This window comes from Eurosta solidaginis, chromosome 2, assembly GCF_040869045.1.
Source record: "Eurosta solidaginis isolate ZX-2024a chromosome 2, ASM4086904v1, whole genome shotgun sequence".
Lineage (NCBI taxonomy): Eukaryota > Metazoa > Arthropoda > Insecta > Diptera > Tephritidae > Eurosta > Eurosta solidaginis.
In genome coordinates, this window is record NC_090320.1 from 217,052,359 (window position 1) to 217,073,340 (window position 20,982).

A 20,982-nucleotide genomic window follows, 5' to 3' on the forward strand; every position below is an offset into this window, starting at 1 on the left:
CATCAGATCCCAATAGCGAATCAAACGCAGACTTTACCTTCTTCCACAAGAGCCGCAACTCTTCCTGCTGTATTGCAAGGGTGTGTTTGCTATGGTCGCTCTCCGGAATAAGGCTGTAATCTTTATCAAACTCTGCGATTGATTCTGCTAAACGGATGTAGGTTTCCATTGTTTTATTTACGTTTATTAACGAGAAAATTTCCGATTAGAAAAATAGAACTCTTCTGAGTTAATATGCCTGCCCAGCCCTAAATAAAAACTATTGAACTTCGAGTTTATTATTTACTTTGTTTATTGCAGACTTTTTGTCTTGGTAGCGACAACGAAAAGGGTTTCTTTTTGGACTTTTTGTCACAGCAGTGAAAAATAGCAAACGATATTATGTACAAACTTTTTGTCTCAGCGGCAACAACAAAAAAGGGACCACTCGCCACCTCCACAAATAATGGGTATATTTTTGAGAAAGTGAAAAAATGCGTGCAATATACGAAACTAAGCGCAAGAAAAAAGTGTAAAAAGTGTTTAAAAAGTGAAGTGAGCACCGGATTAATTAAATTAAATTGAACTTGATTTCGTGTTTATGATGTACAAATAAACAACAACAAAAACCTATTTAGTATGGTGCGGAAAGTGAGGTTAGGTTACCCTCTTCCTTGTGTTGTGTCTGAAAAACCTTACCACTGGTGGGGGGATAGACCAGATAATCACAAGGACTGAAATAAATTAACAAATCAAGTGGTTTAACTTTTAAAATGGAAAAATGGTGCCCACTAAGTAATTTCACTTTTTACACTTCTTCTCGATTTCAATATTTCGCGCACAACACAGGTGTTTTCTTTATTTTTCTTCAATAACACTTAAAAAAAAATGGCAAGAAATATAACACTTACTTCTCTTTGTGCTGTGGCTCCGGTATTTGTATAATATAATCCCACTTTTCTCGCTGTTGTGTTTGGCAAATAAATCCTTTGATGAGTTTTTGTGGCAATTCGCAAGTTTTGTAGTAGGCAAAATCCTTCGGCAAAAGTTTTTGAGGTTGATAAATTGTGCTGTGTTGTGGACTGTATAACAAAGAGGCGCTTTTAGTTCCTGGTGAGGAGGACCAATGTTCGGCCTGAGTGCGTCGTAAACCGGCAGTGGGTAGGCGCACAAGGATCGATCTTGGAGTGGATGGTGCGCTCAAAGGAAATAAATAAGAACACAAAGAGGAATTTCCTCGTTATAATAGTGTTTTATTAAGAGTGTTAGGAAATTATATACAAGGATACAATATTACCTTTGAATGTAAAACTGATGACGGTGATACTCGGCGATGTGTGCTGGTTGGCGGTCGATCGAAAAAGAGGCCGGTTATCCCGTTGAGGACAACCGCTAAGCCGCGAAAAAGTCCTCTGGTATTAAGGAGGGGAAAAAAAGCCACACACACAACAACCCCCACATATACGTGCATGGGTGCTGACAACCCGCACACACACGTGCATGCGTATGAAGCGCATGCATGTGCATGCATGCACACAAATGCGGCGTGAGTGTGGGTGGCTGGAAATCTTATTAAAACGTTAGGGAGGGGCGCCGTCAATCAAGTAAAAGTTAGGCCTTGGGCCTAAACAATCTTCTTGTAGCTTAGCATATATTTCAGTAATATTGTTCCCACTTATCATCAGCAATGTATCATTAGCAAACAATTTTATTTCACAGTGCTTAATGGATCTAGTTATATCATTAATATACATATTGAACATTATGGGTGCCAGCACAGACCCTTGAGGTAGACCAACAGGTACCTCCCTTTTATCCGATACGGACGTTCCAATCACTGTTCTTTGGTATCTGTTAATTAGGAAGTCTTGAAACCATTTTAGTTCTATACCAGAAACGCCAATGCAAGAAAGCTTTTTCAGCATTAATTTTTGGTCGATCGTCTCGAATGCACGCTTTAAATCCAAAAACACAGCTAATATGTGTTTTTTCCTGCTTAAGTCTTCTTTCCAGTCAGCTAAAACCAAATTTAAAGCACTTTCACATGAATGTTTTTTTCGAAAACCAGATTGTTGAGGTATAATAATTACATTATCTTCTAAATATTTTACCAGCTGATTTTTTACCACTGTTTCCAAAATTTTTTCATCACATTGTAACGTGTTAATAGGTCTTATCTCCTCAGCTTTGATGGTATTTTTCACGTTTTCTAATGGCACAACTATAGAAGATTTCCATAAACTAGGAACGAGACCTTTATCTAAGCTCTCATTAACAAGCTGAGAATAGAAAAAACCTGTATACGTTATGGAATCTTTAACGACTCCTTCCGACACAAGTTTCTTCCCTCCAATTTTATTTTTAAACTTACTATATCAACTATCTCTGAAGTGGAAACTTTCTGAAACTTAAAAACATTACGGCCATTTTGCTCATCTATAGTGCCTTCATTACTAAAAGAAGTAGGAATATTCATGCTAATCTCCAATATACTATCAATGAAATAGTCATTCAAAGACTGCGCTATTTCATTTTCCTCTGTGTAGAGTTGGTCGTTTATTTTAATTTTTTTAATACCATTATTTTCTTTAGCCATGCTTATGGAATTTTTCAAGTTTTTCCACATGACCTTACTATCACCAGCACTATGGTTGATTTTGTTTTCCATGTACTTGGCTTTTTTTATCTTAATTAGCCGTTTATATTGGCGTTTCGCAATATAATATTCACACCATTCTCCAGTGGATAGGCTGATCTTGTAAAGATTTAGCTTACGTTTATTTAAGTTAGCCAGCTCAAAATCATACCACTTGTTCATAAGTTTGACACTGACTTCTTTAGAGTATGTCAGGGTGGTCACTGCGCTTGATAGCGTATTACATAGGAATGTTGCCTTATTTTCGATGCTCAGATTTTCAAAGTCAGTGTAGTTAAGCTGTCGTAATTCATTAACAAGGCTGTCGCTTGTATAATTTTCCCAGGAAATTATTGTTCTCTTCGTTCTCATCTGAAATAGCTTATGTAATTTGATTTTGAATTTAATCGTTTCATGATCTGAAATCTGAAACTCTTCTAATTTTAAACATGATATAGAGCTACTATCTGTAAATAACAAGTCGATCAATGTATCTGTCTTATCGCCCTTTCGTGTATAAAAATCTATTTTTTGCTCCATAGCAAAGGATCGAAATAAGTCAACTAACTGTTTACTATAAGTTGTGCTCTTGTAAAGGTTTATATTGAAATCGCCCACGAAGATAATATTATCCTGTGTTACGCAGTTATTATTTAAAATGTCGTATAAGTACGTTATAAATTCTGCATGTTCATTACGCAAGGATAGCAAACTGTGACGCACTATAATCGAAAAAAATTAGTTCCACGGAAAGAAATATCCAAGTATTAATCGAATGTTTTTTGTATTTTTGTATATTTGTTTACAGATTGCATCTCGTGTTTGTGGGAACGGCCCCTTGTGGGAACTTTGGCGGTGGCCGTGGTTACCATCTGTGCGAGTAGAGTGCACGTTTGATTTCGACAATAAACCTTTCCTTTAGAGCTACCGACAACCTCGATGACTCCTTTAAGCTATTCTGAAGGCCTGAACATATACGATTTTTGATACGGAATTGTTCGCTTACAGATTAATCTATCTGTTGCTCTCTATGCAAACACATGCAATTTACTCAGCTGTCAACGTACGATACTACATCGAAAATCCTACGTTTTTGGGCCTTGAATTTTTCAACTGCTGGAGGGTTAGCGAAAGGGTTTTTGACATCCTCATATAGTGTTTGTTAAAAAAATGGTTGGTGAAAATGTTTAACGACAGACTATTTTTAGTTGATCAAAATCGATTATTGTGAGAGTGTATTAGAGGGTTACAACGGGTGCTCCTTTTCTTCCTGAGATTTTTGAAACTGCTATGGGGCATGCTAAAAACTGAACTATATAACAGCGAGTGCTTTCTGATGTGACCACTAGTGGTGACATTATGTCGTAGAAGCAAAAGGACGCTACTATTCCAACAAAGAAAAGGTTATGAATGCGGCTAGTAAAAATTTCAAATTAACTCCGGTTTTCATAGAAGGTTGTTCATTTTACTCAAAACTTGCATTCCATTGTGGTGTTCGATCATAATATAACAGGGCTAGATTGAGATTCAGGGTTAAATTTAAGAGTAGCTTTAAAATCGGATTGGAATTCAGGGTTGAATTTCCGAGAAACCGGATGTCATTGTCCATAAAACAGAAGAGGTCTAAGGTCACCCGCCAACCTAATTAATATATGTAAATTGGAATTTGTGTCACCGAATCGAATCTTTTGGTACCAACATTGATCGTACGATGATTTACGTAAATATATACGATGATATTTTAAGCACCGTGAGGTAAGGCCGATGTTCTGAAATATCCTGCAAGAAAATACATATACAAATAAATAAATGTAAGGCTCGATAACCTCCGAAGAGATTTTAGGTCGAGCTTCTCTTCGTATTTGCGTCGTGCTTCTTTTTTATAATTTTTCCTACAAATTGGTGGGATGGGACCTACTTGTTTTATGCCGACTCCGAACGTCATCTGCAGGACCGATGAGTTTTCACTTACTGCTTTTCATGGCAGAAATACACTTGAGATGTTTGCCAAACACTAACGAGGGGCGACCCCGCTTAGAAAATTTTTCTACTAATTGAAAAAAAATGTCTCTAAAATTTTTGATGTTGCTTTGCCCCGGGCGTGAACTCAGGATCTTCAGTGTGGTAGACGGAGTGCACTACCATCACACCACGGCGGCCGCCGTTTAAAAAGCTTTTTATACCTTTCATGAACATGAAATGGTATATTAACTTTAGTCCGATGTTTGTGACGTTGAGAAATATAGAAGATAGACTCACCATTAAGTATATCGAATTGATAAGGGCGACGAACTGAGTTGATATAGCCATGTCCGTTTGTCCGTCCGTCTGTTAGTCCGTCTGTCTGTTTGAACGCAAACTAGTCCCTCAAATTTTGAGATATCTCAATGAAATTTGGCACAAGGATGTATTTTTGTATTATATTAGACATTTGTCGGATCCGGTAGGATCAGACCACTATAATATATATCTCCCATACAACCGATCGTTCAGATAAGGGGGCTTTTTGCCATTTTTTTATATTTATATTAGAATTGTTTAGGTATGTACATCTGTTCACTATATATTTCATATCTTATACACCGCATTATTTGGAGATTACGAATAGGATAAGATTGTTGTTCAGCTCCATTCATGAAAGGTATGAAGTCTTCGGCAGAGCCGAAGACAGCCCCGTCCTTACTTGTTTTTAACTGTCTTGGAGAAGGAATGACATAAGACCGGCGACCATAACCTCAGTTAACCTTATGACCATTTCAAATGGCCACAAAGTCAGTTGACGCCATGACCATATAAAAAGGTCATAACGTCAAATTTCAAATAGTTACAACGTAAACGATATTATCATTATGACCATCCCCCTTTTCCGAAATGGTCATAATATTCGGCACTATTTTTCCTAATTCTGGTTTCATTGAAGTCCAAGATCGGATGAAAAGTTGGGCCAGTGAGATTTCCTTTAAAATTCGGACATGCATACTTATAGAACTTAACGTCTGCCCACGTCTGTCTTTCCTAAATTGCCATTAGGTCAAATTTAAAAAGGTCAACTGACCTCATGGCCATTGGCCTTAATTGGCCTTATGTTCATTTAATATGGGCATAACGCCCCTTGACCTTCATGCCGTTGACCTTATATCACGTTGCTGGGATAGAAATTACCATTTAAATATTGAAATTGCTGTTTGTGAGTATTTGGGAGAACGTTTATTTTTGTCGTAAGGTCATCATTACCAAATGACTTACACACATTTCCGCATACAAACTATCCAATTAGTTGCAGTAATTGCTCGAATTGCGATTCATTAGATGTTATTGAAGAAGTACCTCACGTAAATGCTTAAGATGAAATATTTCGCTAAAAATGTGCACACTTTTACTAATACATGTGTATGTATTTATGTGTGCTGTACGATCATCTTGTTGGATTCAATAGCAAACTTAAGGGCAATAAATAAAGCAGAAAAAACCACTTAGCGCTGCAATAGCAACAAAGAATGTTAAGGAATTTCGTAACAACATTCTAAACTTTCGGTGCGAATTTGGCGGCAGCCGCAACGGATGCAAGTGACTTCTCTGTTGCATCTTTGAATATACTTACAAGCTCGCTATGATGGCTGCAAAAATTGCTTCCATTGGCAGCTAACGAGTTATGCCAATATCAAAACCCCACAAGATAATGGCCAAACAACGAACGGACCAACAAAGCTCAGCTAGAATAGTGAGATTGTAAATCACTTTTACCAAACATCACGATAGAAAACAATTAAGGTGCTCTAAGCTCGGATAAAGCCAAACTCCTGTATAACCAGAAGTAGTTTCCTGAAGCCTATAAAATACACTCAAACTAACTAACTTCTCGGAACTATAAAACTAAAAATTTTCTAGACCGTTGCAAGTTTGCCATGAAATAATAACCCAATAAACATTTTTGTCAATTCTCAGTTTGAGATATATTTGAGAATCAGTCCATTTCTCACATTCAAAAGTTAGTTTTCAAATGCATTTAAAATAACCGTTTATAGCATTCTCAAGCTAAAAGGCTCATTTTTAATATGGAATTTTTCTTTATTTTCAAATTGAGAATTTTTGGATTCTCAACTTTTTCTTAAACGATAATAAAGCGGAACGAAATGAAATCCAATCACTCTAATTTAATTTTTTTTCAGTGTTACCTACGCTGTAAAAGAAATACCCAGTTTTAATAATAAGAGTTCTTTTTTATGAGTTTTGACAAATTTTTTAAATTTTCTTTATTCAGTTAATTCAAAAGAGTATATCAATGCATTAGTTACATACCAGTTTTTCATCCATCTTTCTATTATATTAAAATATAATTTAACAAATATGTATACATTTTATATTATTTAATGTAGATGGATATGTGAATAAAAAAATTAAAATTATATTATAAAAAAATTATTATTTTATGAAAATCAAAAAAATAAGCATTAGATTTAATGTTACAAAAAAGCATAGGATGTAGAGAAACTCCCACTAGTTATAGATATATGGTGAATACATTAAAATATTATTTCATGTTGATTAAGTACACATATAGGTAAACAAAAAACGTAGGCACAAAAATTTAAGGTTAATAGGTCTGTTCATCTACAAAAAAATTATTACTGGAAGTTACGAATTTCTGTCATTGCTCATACAAAACATCAACAATTAGTAAATTCCAGTAACAATATTTTTGTAAATGAACAGGCCTATTATTTCAAATAAATAAAAAAAAATGTACTTAAAAGGTTTCAAAAAATGCATATGAGCTAGAAAAACTCCAATGGGTTACACATATAAATGTTCGTTCAATTTATTTGAAGAAGTGATAAGAATTTAATTAATACAAAAATCCAAATTACATTTTTGTCGTTCAAAAGTACAACAGAAATATCCTACGTTTTTAAGAAAAATGAATCGTTAAATAATAAATAAATAAATAAAAAAATAAATGCATCTAATAATTATTATATATAGATTATAATCTATTGGAAGCGGGCATTCTTCTATTTTTCGTATTCAACCTTTTTATTTAGCCTAGTAATAGCTTTTTGGAAGAAGTTGATTGTAGCTCGTTCAAACTCACCGTCGTTGGCCACATTGGAGAATTTGATATAAAAGGCTTCTAAATATAATCAAGAAAATAACTAAAGCCACAACATAAGATCATACGCGTAATTACGATTCAGTGCTCCTGTTACACTTAGCGCCCTAGCTGGTGTCTTTGTTCCTTGCCAGGAATACGATTGCGCAACATTGTCAGTTATTATTTTGCGCCAAGCCATATATATGAATTTAGTTGTACTTGAACAGATGATGGTCTGCAGTTCGGCCACCTGGAAAAAATAAACATGTATAAAATAGCTGCATTTTAATTGAATAGCTAAATTGTTATTATATTCACCAAATCGTTATATTTATTCTCAGAGCTTTGAATTTTAGCTTCAAATTCTGAAAATTCATGCACTTCTGAAAAAGGTTTTTGCGGTAAAATCTTCTTCATTTTCGCAGTTGCAGAACTAGCGCCTAATTTAACTTCTTCCAATACCCTCTTTAACAACTTTTGTGTTGATTGATTTTCTGAAATTATTGAATTTATAGATATGTATGAATATTAGAAAAATATTTGCATGAAAAAATTATATATATGGAAAGTACGATTCGTTTCAAGATTTTCTACTGGGGTGTTGCCACCGATGTGATTTTTTTTAAGTATTAAGCAAGATATGCCAATAGAGGGTATCAAATGAAAGTTATTTTAAGTCTTATACTAACGAAAGTACTTTCAAGGAGGATTATCATTATATATACGCGGTTTGACTGATTTTGGGTAAGGATAGCATTCTTCATTCCAAATTTTTTTAAACTTTTAAATAAAATTTTTCACAATATTTTCGAGTGTTCCATTTTTTCAATACAACGTAAGGACAAAATTTAAATTTTGTATACTAAAGTTATACTAAAAATTGAATACTCAAAAATGTTATGAAAAACCTGACTAAAAATATAAAAGGTATTCAAGTTGAACATATCGCACACTCATTCAAAAATTTTTAATAAATAAATAAAAAAATATTACCCTTTGATAAATTTGTTCTCCATTGGTCTATTTTCCTATTCAAATTATCCAAATCTGAAAAATGAACGGTAATAGACTATTAGTATAAACAATTTCAAACAAACAATGAATAGTCAAAAACCTTACCTTGTTTGGTAACTTGGTTATCTCCAGTAGACAAAAATGTTCTGTTAAAATCCATCTATGAGTGAAGAAGTGGTAAAAATACGAATTTGGTATTTTCGAAGTTATGAAATAGATGTACTTTTTTTGATATTTCATCTACAGAATGCTCATATCGATCACTGGAAAAGTCTAAAGTGGCGCAACAATAAATATTAAAGTTTGATGACTTTATTGGTGAAATAAAAAGATCATTTAAATTTTTGACATCCAAAAATATTACTTTTGGAACAACATTTTCATAATTAATATTTATTATCTTGAATATTTTTTTGTTTGCGCTATAAAAGTTGTCATTTTTTTTTTAATGATAAATAAAATAAATTTGTATTAGTTGAGTTTACTGGCCCATTTCGTAATTTTTCCTTTTCAATTTTTTCCGTAACACTTTCATTACAGAACTAGCTTTCTTCTACTAAACGATTATAAATCTATGTAAATGAGTAAGGCAATGAAAATTAAATGTTAAAAAAGAATCATCATAAAGCCTAGAGACATTTTTAAAAAATTCATTTAAAAGAATTTTCGCACATTCATTATTTTCCGAACATAATTTTTTATCAAGTAAAATTCGAATACCCAAACTAAGTAACAAGAAATGGTGGTACCGTTCGGCGTTTAAGATATCGGCAAGTAAAAAAACTCCAGTATATAATAGAAATTGCCTCAATTCTGTGGCCTTAAATCTTTCAATTTCCTTTAAGGTACGTGGACGTCGAGCGAACTCTCTAGGTACCTTATTACTCTAAAATAAAATTTTAGAATTTAATGCATCAATCTGTGCAGATTTTAATGAATACGGCTCATTTCTTTGCTTAGCTCAACCTACAAGCAAAATTTCATCACACCAAGGCATACCACATGCATGTAGTCATATGGGAAGGATTTTACAACATCAATTGGCAATTTCTCAATGGCGGTTTGTTCTATTATTCTGTGATGATTTATATCAGACATTAGGCGGAAATCTGAGTCTGCTCTACAACTATTCATTTCATGATGAAAAATCATTCTATGGCCTCTATTCCCTTTCCCTTACGCAACAAAAATAACCCGTATGTCCCTTTACACCCAATAAATACGATCTTGCTGGAGCATCACAAACAAAAGAGCGACAGTGAATTGAATAATGCTTCCCATTGAAATCTAAACCTTGTTCCATTAAGCGCAACATTTCATCTACAAAACGTTGCAAGCATAAATTTAGGCACAGTGTCTTGCTATTTCCGCAATAAGCACCTACGACCATAACAACCGGGTTCCCATTCACGTTTATTGAAATGGGCCATGCCTGCAAATTGGAACTTTTTGCTAGTGGAAGACCGTCAATATTTATGTTGAGGTGGATTTCAGAAGATATGAACGATTTACTCATTAAAAAATATGTAAGGGAATCTTCAACACTGTAGAGAAAATATTCTCCTGACCCCATTTGTTCCACTGGCGGTATCTTTGGAGTACATTTCAATGTCCTGCCATCTTTAGGAATACCAGTAATATATTTTCGAAGTATTCCTAACAAACCATTAGTTGCATCAGGGGAAATATTAAAATGGACGGCCCATCCAGCAAGCTCTTCTCGTATAACACTTTCCATTTCACTTTCTACATCAATTTCAGATTCCGAATAGTCGCAATCCACAAATCACTTCGATCATAAATAACACTATTGGAAATAGAAGGGCCTTCGCCTAAGTTGGCGCCTACTCCTGAACTTTCTATTATTCCCGGTGCTACTGTTGTGCCACTTTCGGCAAGCAAATTTATTATTTGCCTCACTTCACTTTCAACTCGTTTAGATTTATGCATAATGTAGTAAAATATCACTTAATATTATTAAAATGTATATTTTTTATATATATACTTCCTTATTTTTTCACTTTATGTCCAACTTCACTCAATAAAATCGCTTGTTTACATTTCCAGCTAAACTATGCAAATTAGAGATTGACGAATATCCACCGATTCGATAGATTTCGATATCCTTGCTATGTTGAAATTTCAGGAATGGAACGAAATGAAAGCATATCTCAAACCATTCTCAAGTTGAAAAACAACGTTTGATAAAAAATTGAGAGAATTTTCAGTTTCGAATGGCTAATAATGCTGAATATCAAACTGAGAATTAATGTTTTCTCAAACAGTTGAGAGAAAAAAAATTTTCAAGTATGTCTCAAATTATTCTCAAGTTGAAGATCGCCGTTTGAGAAGAAGTCGAGAAAATATTTTGTTTCAAATGATAAATAATGTTGAATATCAAACTGAGAATTAATGTTTTTCTCAAAAATTTGAGATTTTTGTTTTCAGTGTTTGTTGGGAAGTAAGAAATGCTACATTATGCGTTGAAATTTGTCGTATCTAAAGCAGGGGTCACCATTTAGTTGAATAATTATTGGCGCCAATTCTCTTTCGTCTTTATTCGGCTTTAGTTTTCGCTGAAAAAGCAGAGTAGCAACATCGGATGAGGCTATTGTTTATTTGCGCATTCACGAAAAGATATTTATTAAAAACACTCGCTCATGCGCAGAATGTTTTCATGGTTTAATGTTAGCAATTTATTTTGTTTAAATTTTTCATTTGACTCAAGCAATAAAGTAGTATTTGTATGCCATATTAACGAATTACCTTTTGTGTGTTAACAAACATGCGCGCATACGTCCTACCTCATTGATTTTTCATCAACAACTAAACCACAACCAATAAGATGATTTTAGTTTTACTCACAAAGCCACGGTTTGAATTTTGGCGACTCCTGGTCCAAAGCCAACCAATTGTGCTGTTTGCTTCGAGAGTGCACGATCGCAATTGAAAGCACGCTCTGCAAATTTTCCGTTTATTCCACCGAAATCGATTGGTTTGTTGTTGGGAGCCAAACGGAGTGATTTTAATGGGCCATATAGAGCTGCTAAAGAGATTATGTGGTCGAAATTGCTTTAACCGTCCTGTTCATGAATAATTTTTCTTCTTAGTTCGCATGGCTGGGTACACGGGTACCACAAGGCAGTTCATACATGAGAACTACTAGTGGTACCTGGGTATTCCAGCCATGAGAACTAGTAATAAAAAACTAATTTTAGTAATGAAAAACTAATTTATTAAAAAACCATCTTTATGAAAATATTTTGAAAAAAATTGCTCTCCTTTTGTTGTTTGTGAAAACTTATTCCCATAGGATGCCACAAAATGTTAACTTGTTTATATTTGTAGATTACGTAAAAACGTGAGAACTACGAGTAGTACCTGGGCTGGGATCATGAGAACTAGTAATAAAACACTAATTTATTAAAAAGGTCATATTCATGAAATTATATTTGAAAAAATTGTCTCTCCTTTTTGTAAAAAACTTATTCCCATACGATGCCACAAAATTTTAACCCGTTCCTATTTGTAGATTATTTAAAAATGGCTTTTGAATATGCAAAAGGTACCCGGGTACCCATCTATGCACAGGACGGTTAAAGGACATCTATAGGCATTAGACTGGGTCGAAGTAGGTTGCAGGTGGCAGGGCTGGCAAAATGCCACAAGTACCCGGACCAAGAGGGTCCCGCGCGAAAAGGCCGCGAGCTCAAAAATATGTTTGTATATTGTATTTTACTATTTTACTTTTTTTTGAAAATTATATTTTTACAAGTTCTGATTAAAACCCAAAAAGAGACAACTAAAGACCATAACTAATACAATTTAGAGTTAATCAAATGACTTAAAATGTTTGAAAATATGTCTCGAACAATAGGAAATGTACCGAGATTAATTTGAAATTTTTAAATGGAAGCAAATAGTGTAGCAGAAAAATGGTCCATCACCCCTGAATTTTCTAAAACTCGTCAGAGGAAGGTAAAACACCATTTTGATGAGCTTTGCAAAGATGAGCGTCTTCAAGATCTTGAAAGTTTCTAGCGTGGACTACAGACCATTCTCTCTTGCCTAAGGGGAGGCATATGGCCATTAGTGGAACATATGCAACGTTTAATTGAATTCGCTGAAAATCTCGAAGTTTATTAAAATTAAATTAAGTACGAAGTGACGATTTTTGTTGATAGGGTCCCATCAGAAGAATTTGTCACGGGCCCCAGATGGAATAGTTACGCCACTGTGTGGAATAGTATCTGATCAAGTTTTTTTATCCTCCCAAACAGAGGGGAAATTTTTTTACTATATGTTATTTTCGTCAAGTTTCGGCTGTTATTACAAAAAAAGTTTAAAATTACAAGTCTAACAAAATAAAATAAAATAAAATAAAATAATAATAGACATAGGTGTTCCAAATACACACAACCTACAGGAGTGCTATGCAGAGAAGCTCAGAAAATATCAAAGTCTGGCACACGAAATTAAGGAGATGTGTGCTGCACAGACATAATACCAATAATAATATCCTCAACAGGAGTTATCCCAAAATCACTAAATTGTAGTCTTGATAAACTTCAACTCACCGAAAAACGACGAGCGATACAGAAGGCTGTGATTTTATCGACAAGCTCTATAGTTAGGAATTTCTTAAGCATACACTAATTTACGATGAATTATATAAATTTAAAAACCTGATACATATGTAGTTATTTTTAGAAAATCTTACCAACAACTGTAAAACCAAACCAATGTAACTAGTTAATAGAATTAAATAGCATTAAGTATCTTGTTTTTATAACGGATATATAATGTAAACCCTCAATGGAGAAAATTTTAAATAAATAAATAAAATAAAATAAGAAATCACCAATATTCATACTGGTATAGAAGCAATATGTCTTTATCCACTCAGACCTATGAATGTACGCTTTGCAATTTGTCTCTTAGGATTGCCTTTTTGTTGCCATTCCTTTTATACTTTAAATTTCTAATCCAAATTGTTGGAAATATTTTTCGGATCGTTCAACAGAACGTGTTTAGTAGCATGGGATTTTCTGGCAGTGTTATTAGAAATGCTTCCACTGTGAACTTTAATATAGGCATTACTTTTATGTATATATTTGCGGAAGTAACAGTGTCCGGTTAGAAACTGGGTGAGGTAAAAGTCTACCTCTCCGTGTGGTCGCTTCAACTATGGATTCAGTTCACGGATTAGTTTTCCAGTACACTTTTCTACGAAGCTGTTGTTCCACTGGTCTTGCCAGCGTGTAATCTATTCTTCTCGCACCTGCATGGCAACAGCAGTTCCCTCGATTGCGATGCGTTGTCGTATATTGATTTTCTTTCCTCAGCGAGAACATGTATCGGTATGGTTCCCGCAACGAACAGAACAGCTCCAGCCGCGATCGTGCGTTAAGCTACCACTACTGGTTATAATACGATTGACTAATGTGACATGTAATAGCTACATAATAAATGAGAAGAAAATTTGTGAATGGATAATAGGTTATGCCATAGAACTTGTACTCCGTTCTAGGATCACAGCTTGCGTCCAATATATTGATTTAAGCTGGTTAAAGGCAAGCTACTACGACAAATGACCACACCGGCTGCACACTTGCAAAGAATTACTTTATAGTACAGCGCTGTCTTTGTTAGTGTATTCGTCCAGTCCAAGTGCAACCAATGTCAATTCCATTAACGCCTACCTAGTCAAGAGCAATTACGGTGCCACGCACATACATGAACATAAAATTGTGGGAACTTAATACTGGGCCAGCCTCTCGATAGCATTTACCAGATGTTAATACAATAACAACAACATTGACTATGACAAAACTAACAACATGCAAGTGAAATGGATTTTCTTTTGTAAGTGTGGCGAAAAGCAAAAAGTAGGACAAAGTGAAATAAAATTTTGCACAAAACAAACTCAAAGCCTGGACGCTCGTTAAATGGGGTAAAATCGAATTCGTTGTTCAACCGCAAAAGTAGAAAGTTGCAAAGTCGGTCAGTTTGTTACAAATAAGTGTACAAGCAGAAAATTAAGAAAAATAAAACAAGTTAAATTATTTAAGCTTGGGAAACTGAGAAAATTTTATAACCAAATGGTGATGTGAGAAATGAAATAAATTTCGGTTAGAAGACTAAGAATTTAATTTGCTGGAATACCATTGTCGAAACTGGGAGTTCGAAGTTTATAGCAGGGAAGGGAATGAAAATTTTAGAACGAGGACGAAGACAGATGTTTGTACGATATGGGTATCAAACGAAAGGTGCTAATGAGTATTTTAAAAGGGCGTGGGCCTTAGTTCTATAGGTGGACACCTTTTCGAGATATCGCCATAAAGGTGGACCAGGGGTGACTCCAGAATTTGTGTGTACGATATGGATATCAAATTAAAGGTATTAATGAGGGTTTTAAAAGGGAGTGGTGGTAGTTGTATATGTGGAGGCCTTTTCGAGATATCGACCACAATATGGACCAGGGTGACCCAGATCATCTGTCGGGTACCTCTAATTTATTTATATATGTAATAGCACGAACAGTATTCCTGCCAAGATTCCAAGGGCTTTTGATTTATTTTTCATTTTCTTCTACTGAATATGGTAGGTGTCACATCCATTTTACAAAGTCTTTTTCTAAAGTTATATTTTGCGTCAATAAACCAATCCAATAACCATGTTTCATCTCTTTTTTCGTATAGGGTATAGAATTATGGCATTTTTTTAATTTTTCGTAATTTTCGATATCGAAAAATTGGGCGTGGTCATAGTCGGATTTCGACCATTTTTCATACCCAATACAAAGTGAGTTCAGATAATTACGTGAGCTGAGTTTAGTAAAGTTATATCGGATTTTGCTCAAGTTATCGTGTTAACGGCCGAGCGGAAGGACAGACGGCAGACTGTGTATAAAAACTGGGCGTGGCTTCAACCGATTTCGCCCTTTTTCACAGAAAACTGTTACCGTCCTGGAATCTAAGCACCTACCAAATTTCACAAGGATTGGTAAATTTTTGTTCGACTTATGGTATTAAAAGTATCCTAAACAAATTAAATGAAAAAGGGCGGAGCCACGCCCATTTTGAAATTTTCTTTAGTTTTGTATTTTGGTGCACCATATCGTTACTGGAGTTGAATGTTGACATAATTTACTTATTATTATTTAGATATTAACTTTTTTTTTAAATTTGACTTTAAAAAATTTTTTTTTTTAAAGTGGGCGTGGTCGTTCTCCGATTTTGCTAATTTTTATTAAGTATACATATAGTAATAGGAGTAACGTTCCTGCCAAATTTCATCATGATATCTTCAACGACTGCCAAATAAGAGCTTGCAAAACTTCTAAATTACCTTCTTTTAAAAGTAGGCGGTGCCATGCCCGTTGTCCAAAATTTTACTAATTTTCTATTCTGCGCCATAAGTTCAACTCACCTACCAAGCTTCATCGCTTTATCCGTCTTTGGTAATGAATTATCGCACTTTTTCAATATTTCGAAATTTTCGATATCGAAAAAGTGGGCGTGGTTAGAGCCCGATATCGTTCATTTTAAATAGCGATCTGAGATGAGTGCCCAGGAACCTACGTACCAAATTTCATCAAGATACCTCAAAATTTACTCAAGTTATCGTGTTAAAGGGCGGACGGACGGACATGGCTCAATCAAATTTTTTTTCGATCCTGTTGATTTTGATATATGGAAGTCTATATCTATCTCGATTCCTTTATACCTGTACAACCAACCGTTATCCAATCAAAGTTAATATACTCTGTGAGCTCTGCTCAACTGGGTATAAAAATAATAAGAAAATAGTTCGAAGGATAAATTCAAGACATAGAAAATACGTTGAGAAAACATAAAAAAGAGAGGAAGTTGAAAACAAAAATTTTAATGACAAGGTATGAACGACAAAGATAAATATTAAAACCAAAAATAGTGAAATTTTAAGAAGAAGCTAAAGGCAAAGCAAGAGCGAGACAAAGACAAAAACTCAAAACAAGATATAGACAGTGTATGAAATTAAGATAATCAAAACGGCGGTTACAGCGCGTGGACGGAGAAAAGAAAAAAGTTATTGCAAAAAACAAATGATTATTACCAAAGTTGAAGGAAACAATAAAACGACGACTAAAAATAACTGAGAGATTTAAAGGAAAGCAAAGATTTCGAAAAAAGAAACATAATATCCGTAAACATGTAAATAGCGGTGGCGATAGCAAGCGAATCAAACAATCCCGACATTTTTGACGAAAAATTTCGAAATTTTCGTGCGTCGAAATAATTTCGTTAAGGTTCTGAAGTATATCTTAAATGAACTCGTAAATAGGTTAACTGGTCCCGAGTAGTAGTACCTACATAAATATCCAATTTGCTATAGAATGATACCAAAGCCTTTTCAAAAAGATGATCTCAAACGAGTCCCAAAACAATACGAAACTATTTTTCGAAAAGTTCTCAAACTGATCGCTAAAGATTTCAGACATCATTCTGGATGGATTAACATAGTAGTGTAGCGCAGCCATTAAAGCCAGCGCAGTTTATAGCATCTCAAAACTAATTGCCAACCTCACCCAGCTGTGGTGAATCCTGTTTCTTTTGAGGCTCTGGCCACATCAATTTCCTCATCGTTCTAGTGCGTGGGAGGAGGTCTTGGCCTAGAAAGATTCAATTTGGTTATATTAAACAGTTCCCGAGATGGTCGAGCTTGCTTCTTATCGTGACCATATAGACAGACGAGAAAAAATCGTTGTCTGAAAAAAAAAAAACGGCAAACCGGATGTTTTCTTTAAAGTCTACTAATTTTATCAACTAATTTCAGAAGACTACTCACTCACATAAGATTAAGAAACAAAGAACATGGCATTTGATGGATCCTTAGAGCCCTTATTTTCAGCGTCCAACGTTGTTTTGAGATCTGCAAGCCGAGAACTCTGGGCACATTCAAGTTAATGGTGCTTGTTACAGGAACGTTACAGGACATTGATGTTACAGGGCCATCAACGTCGATAACACTCGCCAAACTCTTTGGGGAGTGACTTTATCGCTACAACAACATTTTGGAAACATTCTCTTACACGATAAAGAGTTTCTTCTGACGGCCGGCTCCATCGAAATGTTACATTTGGGTATAAAAACGAAATACAAGTTTGCAAAGAATCGCATAATACAAGAAAATGAAAGGCGAACTAAAAGACTTAACTTGCAATGTACGTGACAAAAATACCGCAGCGCATAACCAAGATCAAACTAACTATTCTAGCTGCTGCGGAGTAGGGCAAAACTAAACCGGCATTAAGTGTGGTCAAATTGTGGGCTAAGTGATTGGAAAATCATAAAGTGCATCTTCGGAACGAAGATGGCGCTTTGAGCGGAAATGTGCACAGTTTGTGCGATGGGAAGCATGTTCTCATTAAAGTCATTCAAATGGTATATTTATATTTTAATGCTGCAGTATTTGTTTTAAAAATAAGTCATTCTTAACAATCTAGCTCAAGATACTGCAAAAGCAAAATTAATATTGAAAGCTTGACGAACTCTAATTAAAAGGAGTTTGTTCTATGTTACAAGAGTTTTTAACTCTTAGTAGAGTTAGGAATAATACGAAACGTTTGGATTGAGTTAATGATGGTTTACTTGCGTCTAAAAAGCTATATTGTCTGTCGACGTCAAACTCGTTTTCTGTTCAGCAGTGCAATATATTGATACCTTCTGACTTTAAGCCATTACTAGAAAAATCGAGTTCAGCTAGAACAGGATGAGTCAGTAAACGAGTCTTCTTTCTATATCCTGTATATATATATATATATATATAATCAGCCTACTGGCTGACCGAGAGCCTGTTTCATGTCTTGTCTAAAGACTTCTTACTTCTCTGCTGCTCACCTCTGCTTGATTTCCCAAACTAGCGGATAAGAGGGCTTCTTCACCAACTTAAGTGAGCCCAATGTAAGGAATGCCAATTTTAGCAGAAACCTGCCGCATGCTATCATACAACTGATTCGTGAGGCCCAGCCTTCCAGTGTTATTAGGGGAGACCTCCGAAAATATTACAAAGAGATCTGTCCAATAAAACTTCAGCCGCTTGAGCCAGACGAACATAAAGAGAACCTCAGTTACATCAAAAATGAATCGGCAAACTTCAATGCCAATAAATGCCCAGCGAAACCTGTTCTCAGAGACTTATACTTTTTCTGTATCCAGGTGGAGTAACAGGAGGTTGTACATTACGTTGTTCTATTCCTTCTTTTGTTTAAATTCTAAAGAACAAACTCCTTTCCACACCAGATGGAGCCACCAGAGTTTCCTTTGCAGACGTCTGCACAATAATGACAAAACCTTAGTGCAATGAGACGTCCCATCAGTTAGAACCTACGAAGAAAATTCCTCGCGTATCTTGGCGGCAGTACCCTTAGGTTAGGTTTGGTTGTACTTGCCGGTCCGTGGGGACCTCACATAGACTGAATGAGTCCGTAGAGTTACCAGATGTTTTTTTTTAATGATCAAACTGAAAACCCCTATCAAAAACCAGGACCTATGTTATAAAATAACTTCGTCTTCTTGGCAAAGACTTAAACCACTTGCTGTTTCTCGATCTGATAGCTGTGTCACTCTTAATAGCTGGAGTCTGAGCCTGGCAAGCGCAGGGCACGAGCACAGAATGTGCTCGATCGTTTCCTCCTCCAGCCCGCACTTCCTACATCTGCTATCACTGACCAAGCCTAATTCAAAGGCATGAGACGCCAGAAGGCAGTGTCCAGTCAGAATATCCGTCAAGAGTCTACAGTCCTCTCTTTTTAATGATAGAAGCAACTGTGTTAGACTAAGGTTGTAAAATCTACACAAAATCTTCGACACTTTACAGCCCCGCGCTTGAAACCACGCCTTTCCTACTTGATTGATCATGCGAACCTCTCGCCTTCGCTTAATCTCGCCCAGTCTAATTGGGATGTCTACAGAGCAACCTTCAAGGGATGCTCCCTTTTTAGCTAGTTCATCCGCTTTTTCATTCCTATCTATTCCCATATGCCCTGGGATCCAATATAGATATATGCTTCTCCCTGTCCCGATTCTCTCCAGGGACTGCTTACAATCTAAAACGTATTTAGGTGCTGCTGCGCTATGCGAGATTATTGCCTTAATTGCTGCTTGACTGTCAATATAAAGGTTAACATGTTTGCAGCTTAAGCTATTCTTTTCCAGGGTTTCTACTGCTTTGGTTAGGGCTACTATTTCCGCTTGAAAAACGCTAAAGTAATCCGGCAGCGTGCAGGATCTGTTTATTTCCGGATCAGCACAGTATACCGCAGACCCTACTCCTTCTACTACTTTGGAACCATCTGTGTACAAATGTATCGCCTCGTCCTCCATTTGAGCACCCTTGCACCAACTGTCCACCAGTACCTGGTGAATCGTCAAAAAAATGACATTATAAAATATAGCTGACATGTCTAACTTGCTTGCTTGTTTAAATTAGCTAATATGATCCCTAAAAGTCTGCTTCAAAAACAGTCACGGAATATCCCCTTATGATGCCAGAAAATTATTTGTAGAGAAAGGCGGAAATGTTCAAATTAATAACAAAATGAATTTAAGACCAAACGGTTCCTGCTTAATAGACCAATAGGTCGCAGTGCTTAACCTAATATCTATCTAAACAGAAAAAATTCCAATATAGAGAAACCTCTTTTAACGGAAAAATCTACAAAAAAACTTCCTTGGGTGAACATTTTTCTCCTGCATCAAGTTTTTGGAATGATGATGGATCCATTAGACGGACAATTTAACCAGGGCAGGTCGTAGACTCTGAGTTTTCATAAAATTAGTTGAGAAACCCCTATTAAGCTGGCATAAACTCCTTATCAAAGGACATTGAAATTTCTTAAGAAATTAAACCGCTCTAAAGCAGATACGGAACCACCATAAATGGACATCGTTAAGATGTGTGCCACAATCAAAAAAAAATATTACAAAATAAAGTTTAATATACTGTAGCCAATTTCGAAAAATTACCATTACTCTGTTCCTTCTGTTATCGTTGGGATCGCTGAACTAATGTATAAATAACTCAAATTTACGGTAACGTAAAATATCCTTATTTGCAACACTGCTATGGTAGGAGAATTTCAAAATTAAATTACTCGCGTACTTCACTTACAGCGTTTTAAAATCAAACGTGTATGGGTATATATGTCAGAGTAATATGCACGTTTTATTGCTGTTTACATTTCTGAATCTCTTATTTTTGGTTCCTTCTATGTATATTT